The sequence below is a fragment of the Ursus maritimus genome, unplaced genomic scaffold (genome assembly GCF_017311325.1).
Source record: "Ursus maritimus isolate PB19 unplaced genomic scaffold, ASM1731132v1 scaffold_7, whole genome shotgun sequence".
Taxonomy (NCBI): Eukaryota; Metazoa; Chordata; class Mammalia; order Carnivora; family Ursidae; genus Ursus; species Ursus maritimus.
The window spans coordinates 2,887,374-2,893,867 of NW_024426885.1; the positions used below are offsets into that span (position 1 = coordinate 2,887,374).

The 6,494-nt window shown below is 51.4% G+C and overlaps 1 long non-coding RNA gene across 2 annotated transcripts; it reads left to right on the forward strand.

Moving 5' to 3' along the window:
* The first annotated feature begins 324 nt into the window (after positions 1-324).
* On the forward strand, positions 325-5,710 carry LOC103658256. Of its 2 annotated transcripts, none has more exons than XR_567110.1 (5): positions 325-1,504; positions 2,064-2,219; positions 2,659-2,819; positions 3,680-3,947; positions 5,218-5,710. It is a non-coding gene; the product is annotated as an uncharacterized LOC103658256 (long non-coding RNA). The 2 variants fall into 2 exon arrangements; XR_567109.1 differs by having other exon boundaries at positions 325-1,474.
* Positions 5,711-6,494: the final 784 nt, after the last annotated feature.

A 6,494-nucleotide genomic window follows, 5' to 3' on the forward strand; every position in this document is an offset into this window, starting at 1 on the left:
GGGCAATGACTCATTGGTTTGGTGTTCCCCCATCATTGGAGACCAACTGGGGACAAGGAATCACCCACAGGAAAGGGAGGGACGGGCAGGCAACCTGAGGAGGTCCGCTACATGCTTTGATTCTGTGATGAGCACTTGGCTCCAAGAATGGCATTTGGAAACCACGAGGCTAATGTTTGTCATTTGGAAATCATTTCCTGTGCAGAGCTGGGCAAGTGCCTGGCCTGGAGCTGAAGTCAGACGCTGGAGCCATTTGGCTGACACTACGCTGTGTGTGTGAGAGATGCTATGGCCCTGGGTCCCCCAGCTCCTTCTAGTCCTCAAGGCAGCGGCGGTGACTAGGGAGGGAGGGAGTGGAAGCTTTTCTGTAGACCCTGGAAGCCTATGCACCTGGAGGGCCCTTCCGCCTGTCTGACCATCTTGCTCTGAACCAGCCTGACAAATTTCCCTACTCCCTGGATTAGGGGTTCCAAATCCATGAGAGACAATACTGGCATTCATGGAAATCAACCTCACACCCCTCCATGCTCTTCAAAGGCAAGAGACCCAGCCAACGCCTCAGGGAAGAGAAAGGGAAATGAGTGGAGGCGCCAGGCTCTCAGGAAGAACAGTGGACAGGCAGTGAAGGCTGAGAAGTGCTCTCCGAGGAACGAGCAATAAGGCTGGTGGAAATGGACCCAGAAGACCTCTGAGAGCCACCCAACGCCCCTCAGTGGGGGCAGGAGCCTCAGAAGGCAGCCATCTTAATTGAATCATCTTCAGTGAATTGAAGAAGAGGGTTTGTTGGCTTGAACCAGAGGGTTTAGAGGCGTTGATGGCTTCAGGCATGGAATGACCCACATCAGAGTGTGGCAAACTCCAGCCCAAGGGCCAGATCTGTTCGGCTCCCTGTTCTTGTAAATACATTTTTATTCGAACATAACTGCAGCCATTTGTTTAAGTATTATCTGTGTCTGCGCTCCCACAATAGCAGAGTTGGGGAGTTGTGCCAAAGACCATCAGCTGGCAGAGCCTAAAATAGTTATTATCTGGCCCTTTCCACAAAAGGTTTGCTGACCCTGGCTCTAGAGCTGTGTTGCCCAATATGGTGGCCACTAGCCACATGTGGCTCTTGTCTTTTAGATGTGTGAAGTGTGTCTAGTCTGAATTAGAGTGGGCCGTAAGTGTAAGTGGTGCACAATTTCAGAGACAGTATGAGGAAAAGGATGTAAAGGAGCTCATTGAGAATTTTTGCATATTGATTGCTTAAGATGATATTTTTTAATATGTTGGGCTAAAGAAAACATACTACTAAAATTAATTTCACCTGCTTCTTACACTTTCCACATGGCTACTGGAAAATCGTCAACTGGATCTGCGGGCTCCGAGTTCGACACTGAACGACATCCTGCCTCCTCTCCGCCTCTCTGCTGGGCTTCCTGCGTGTGGCAGACAAGATGGCCACCAGCGCCATCCTTCCGAACGTCAGGTCACAGTACGTTAAATGGGCCAGGAAATCAATGTGGTAGGTCATGGCATGAGTTTTTAAAAAGTGAAGGAGAAGACAATAGAAAGTGTTTACAGGGCCTTGCACACTGAGACGAGTGTTGGTTTGCAAAATGGGTTCAGTTGTGCACTCTTTAGTGCATCAGCGAGTGCCTGGATCTGTAAGATGTACTACGATTTTTATGAATAAGAAAACACACAGCCAATCACACCACAATGAATGGTGTCAAACAGCAGACTCTCGAAACACCAGAATCTGTCATAACAGGTTGGTGCTTTGAGCTTCTCTCCTATTCTGAGATGTGGCCATTTTTCCTGCCTTTGGCTGCGTGGCTGGGTGTGTTCTAGTCCTTCCTTTTGCAAACAAACCAACTCATTTATTTGTGGGAGACTTCCCTTCTTCAAGCTCGTAAAGCACTTGGTGGTGGTTTTGGAAAAAACAAGCACGTGGCCTCAAGGTCTTTCTCCCGATGATGAATATTTGCTCCCCTAATATTGACTCTGGTTTTTGTGACCTAATGCGAATTAGCTGCCCTGCTTTGGTATTTTTCTGCATACTCAAAATCCTTTCATTTCAGTGCGGAATCATAGCAACTCCCTGTGAAGACATTCTAACAAAAATGAAATTCAACCCATGTGCTCCTGATAAGATGGACAGTCCTGGTGAGGTGCGGAGGGCCCAGGGAGCTTCTGACTGCAAGCGCACACTTTTAGAGATGCCAGAAGGTGAAAAGGTGTGCATGTTAGAATAGACAATAAGTAATGTGTAAATATGTGAGTAATGGTCCAATGCAAAATGCATTTCCCGTTGTGGGTTGTGAAGAGCGTCGAAAAGCACCAAGCACGTGGAGTACTCCCCGTGAGGAATCCCAGCCTTCGGCAAGCACCAGGGGCTCAGACCTCCATGGGCGGGAGGCTGAGTCACATGCACATTCCCCTGAGGTCAGTGGGACCCACACCACCCACGGCCCACACCGGCAGACAGTAGCAGCTGGGGGTGCTGAGCCCAGGCAAGGCAGACACCTTCTGTGGGGGGTCATGTGGATTTCAAGACTGCACCTCCTTTACTGTTTTGTTTCCGCTTCATCCTAACCTCGGCTGGAAGGAAGGTGGGCTGCGCCGTGCTCATTCTTTACCTCGTAAGCTGCGCCTTACATTCACCTGTTCTTTCAGTTTTTCAGGAGATGGAGCACCCATGTCATGCAAGGCACACACGGGCTAGCGCCAGAGAAGAGGGCAGCACTGGGCATGGGGAGAGGGAGAAGCCCAAAGGGAGTTGGCTAATTCTGGAATGTTCTGGGGTTAAAGAGCATCACTGGGCTGAAGGCACCACGGTGAGCAGAGATCATTTCCAGGGAGATACTGGGGTGGAAGTAATGCTGTGCAGAAGGAGGAGGGAGCATACAACAGATTAGTTGACCAACCAACCAACCAACCAACCAACTCATCAGCCGCCAAGTGCTATCAGAAGCCCAGTGTGCCCCAGGCCGCCCCCTCCCTTCCCAGCTGCCCCTCACCCTGAGTAGCAGAGGTTCGTGGGAAGGGTTCCAAGTATCTGTGCAGTAGTAGGGATGGCTCTGAGACTGACCAGCCCCCTGTCCTCTTTACTTTGTCCCCACACAGCCCTGGGGCTCATCTCCCCTGTGGGACTCCTCTCCCCAGTGCCCTGGGGTGGGGGGCCCTGCTCCCTGCAGGTTCTCCCTGCATGTAGCTAGTTGGCCGTGCAGGGTGCTGACATCTTGGGAAGGGCCAGAGGTCTCGGCCAGACGTCCACCATGCCCTGCTCCATGCTGTGGGAGCCACTGTGACCCCAGGCATGGACACATCTGGGTTAACTTTGGTGGTGAAGCCTGAAACTTCTTTGAATTGAGCACATAGTTTCTCTTGGGGACGCACAGAACCGGCAAAGCTTTATTTCCTGTTTCTCCTGGTTAGCAGTGGTCAATTCTCACCCGTCCCCCGGCGTCTTTCCCCCATGCCTGCAGCCTGGATGCTGAAGCTTCAAGAAGAGGCTGCAGAGCTATGACATGTCTTTGGTAGTAAGGGTTGAGCACACAGCTTTATAATGAGGTTGGAAAGTTTGGGGCTGTGCACTTAATGAATTTTGTATTAAGATATAACACAACTGCTTTCATTTGCATTTCACAGCGCTATTTAGAACAGATGTTTAATACTTAATGAATTGAATATTTAGATATGGCAATGCATTTGACACCCACCATTAAAGAAGAGAGCTTCAAATGCAGTGAAGTCCTCCTCAAGCAGAGGTTTTGGGGTTTAGGCCGTGAACTCTCCAGATGGGCCCAAGGGGAACAAAGATCTTGCAGGAGGCGCCCCGTGCACCCTGGCTTCCTGTGCTGTCCCCAGGGGCTCCCCGAAAGGCTCCGCAAGCCACCTCCATCCCAACTGAGTGCCGAGGCTTCTCCCGACTGACACTCCACTTCCTTCAGGTGAAGCATTGGGTAAGTTTTCCTCTCCAACAGAGATAGTTCTGGAAAGGCATCCATCCCTTGCAGACCGATTCAGGAAGTTAAAACAAAGTTATGGATCTCCAACAGCCTTCTGTATATTATGATGTCTACAATGCTCCATGGAACACCGTGGTGTGCTTATTATAGTTTCTTCCATAAGTAGATGCACCTTAAGAACAATTTATTCGAATATTAATACCTCTTAAGGGAGACGTCATCAGGCTGACTAGAAAACATTATCATAGTAAAGTTCTGGGGAAAATCTCACATAGCAAGTCCACAAAACCAATAAAAATCCCCACCATGTGGCCCATGTGATGAGAAACAAGGAATTTTCCCCTGCTGTTGCCGAGTTGCCTCGGGGGGTCCCCAGACCCCGTGCCCAGGGGACCGCTGGCCCCCCAACAGGAGCCCGTGGAGACCAAAGCCAGCCAGGGCCCAGCTGTGTGGCAGGATGGGCCCCGCCTTCCTGGCGATGGCTGCTGGCCTCAGTTGGGCCTGTGCGTGGTGGGAAGGAGCCTCACCACCTGAGCAGCCACCTGGGGTGGCAGGTGGAGGATCGGGGTGGGAACCTGGGGAGGGAGGAGTCCACCAACAGTCCTCTGCCAGGAAAGTGTCCGGCCTGCACGTCTCAACACGGGAGGCTGGAGCCCGGGCCCCTGGGGTAAGCCGCAGCCTCAGAGCTGCGTGTCCACGGAGGCACACGTCGCTACGGCAGGAGAAGTCACTGCCGGGCTCTCCCCGGGCTTCAGATTCCTCATCTGCACAACTAAAGATAATAGTAAGAATAACAGCATCCTTATAAACACAGTAAATACGATGATGAGTTGTGGGACCAACACCTGGCCCATGGTCACGTTGGGGTTCTGCAGTGGGGCCCCCTCCCACACGGAGGGCCGCACCGCTCGCTGCCCACACCTTCACACTCACCTGCCCAGAAAGAGGCAGGCCAGCTGCAGCCTCAGCCGATAGGCTCGTTTGGAAAATGGAATGTGCATCCTAACCCCATTTGTCATGTTATCAGCGCCCATGACAGCTGCGTGGCACAATCCAAAGGAAAGATTTAGACCTAACAGGGAAAAATCAGTTAAAATTGACATATCCATTAGAATATTTTAGAACTGAAAACATATTCTTCACGGAGTGTTCGGATGGCTTCTTAGGTGATGCTAAATCAGTAGCTCATGCTTGGGATGAATTCATTATTTTGTTTTATGAGAATTGTCTGGTTCCTAAATTCTCTCCTGTTCTGCCTTTTCAGAAGTTCCCCAGGAAAGCCGCAGATGAATCTTGACGATGCCAGCCGAGGTTGTGGCCTGAAACCCTGTCAGCCGTGTCGCCCCCCACCCCAGCCCTGGATGTGATGCCGCCCCGGGGGATTCAGTGTCACACTCCTCACCTGCGTCTGCCCTGCAAGCCTCTGATGCATCACACGCCGCGGCCCCTTCAGCCTCCCCTGGGTCTCGTGGTCCCCAGGCCCCACTGGTCGTCATCACACGTGAGATTCACTTGGCACCACAGCAGGGGCCGCCGTGCCAATGGCCAGGTTTTCCACGTTCTCTGAAATGTCTGGGAGATGTGACCCAGGGCAGCAGAGGGATGCAGGGGTGGGGGCAGAGCCTGGAGGGGAGGAATGGCAGCAGCAGCCCCAGACCACCAGCCTCCCACCCCCGGGCCCACGTCGCCCTGGTCCCCGGCCCACCCACGGCTGAGCCCCGGATTCAGTAGCTGGAAGAGATTAGCGCCCTTGAGGGGAAAATAGAGCTTTCCTGATGATTTTTGTGTCTGAAGCAATGCTCTCATTCACGTCTAAGGACACAGCACATCATAGGAAAACATGAAACTGGGTATAAAATATAAGTTCTGGGAGGAAGCACTTCCTCTGATAAGTGTACAAGAATTCTCAGGGCAACAGAGTATGGGCCAGGGGAACCCAGCTCCTGAGCTAAGTTTCGGCCAGCACATGGTCTACCTGCGGCTAGGACAGGTGGCACCCCCTCGGTGCACCTTGGAGGTGGGGACAGAGACCTTCCACCTTGTAGGGCTGCAGCAGAGTGCTTGGCCACCTGGCTTTGGGGAGCGTCTGTGAGCCATGCCCACGACCACAATCATCATCATCGTCATCATCACCATCATCACCATCATCACCATTATCACCATCACCATCATCATCATCATCATCACCATCATGATCATCATCATCACCATCATCACCATCATCATCATCACATCATCATCACCATCATCATCATCATCACCATCATCACCATCATCATCACCATCATCACCATCATCATCACCATCATCACCATCATCATCACCATCATCACCATCATCATCATCATCACCATCATCATCACCATCATCACCATCATCATCATCATCACCATCATCATCACCATCATCACCATCATCATCATCATCACCATCATCATCACCATCATCACCATCATCATCATCATCACCATCATCATCACCATCATCACCATCATCATCATCATCACCATCATCATCACCATCATCACCATCATCATCATC